This window comes from Arachis stenosperma, chromosome 6, assembly GCF_014773155.1.
Source record: "Arachis stenosperma cultivar V10309 chromosome 6, arast.V10309.gnm1.PFL2, whole genome shotgun sequence".
Classification (NCBI taxonomy): domain Eukaryota; kingdom Viridiplantae; phylum Streptophyta; class Magnoliopsida; order Fabales; family Fabaceae; genus Arachis; species Arachis stenosperma.
Window position 1 is genome coordinate 69,483,042 of NC_080382.1, and position 837 is coordinate 69,483,878.

General features: G+C 41.1%; 1 non-coding gene across 1 annotated transcript; it reads right to left on the bottom strand.

Moving 5' to 3' along the window:
* Positions 1-435: 435 nt before the first annotated feature.
* On the bottom strand, positions 436-543 carry LOC130937465 (small nucleolar RNA R71). The gene has a single exon (XR_009068684.1). It is a non-coding gene; the product is annotated as a small nucleolar RNA R71 (small nucleolar RNA).
* Positions 544-837: the final 294 nt, after the last annotated feature.

Here is an 837-nt window from a genome sequence, read left to right on the forward strand (position 1 = left end):
TTGACGGAAACATTCGAAAAAGAAGAAGACATGGCAGCCGAAAATAACAATAATGCCAACAATGCAAGGAAGATGCTTGGTGACTTTACTGCACCAAATTCCAACTTACATGGAAGAAGCATCTCAATTCCTGCCATTGGAGCAAACAACTTTGAGCTAAAGCCTCAATTAGTTTCTCTGATGCAACAGAATTGTAAGTTTTATGGACTTCCATCAGAAGATCCTTTTTAGTTCTTAACTGAATTCTTGCAGATCTGTGATACTGTTAAGACCAATGGGGTTGATCACGAGGTCTACAGGCTTATGCTTTTCCCTTTTGATGTAAGAGACAAAGCTAGAGTATGGTTGGCCTCTCAACCTAAAGATAGCCTGAACTCTTGGGATAAGCTGGTCACGGCTTTCTTAGCCAAGTTCTTTCCTCCCCAAAAGCTGAGCAAGCTTAGAGTGGATGTTCAAACCTTCAGACAGAAAGAAGGTGAATCCCTCTATGAAGCTTGGGAGAGATACAAGCAACTGACCAAAAAGTGTCCTTCTGACATGCTTTCAGAATGGACCATCTTGGATATATTCTATGATGGTCTGTCTGAATTATCTAAGATGTCATTGGACCATTCTGCAGGTGGATCTATTCACCTAAAGAAAACGCCTGCAGAAGCTCAGGAACTCATTGACATGGTTGCAAATAACCAGTTCATGTACACTTCTGAAAGGAATCCTGTTAATAATGGGACACCTCAGAGGAAGGGAGTTCTTGAATTGATGCTCTGAATGCCATATTGGCTCAGAACAAAATATTGACCCAGCAAGTCAACATGATTTCTCAGAGTCTGAATGGAT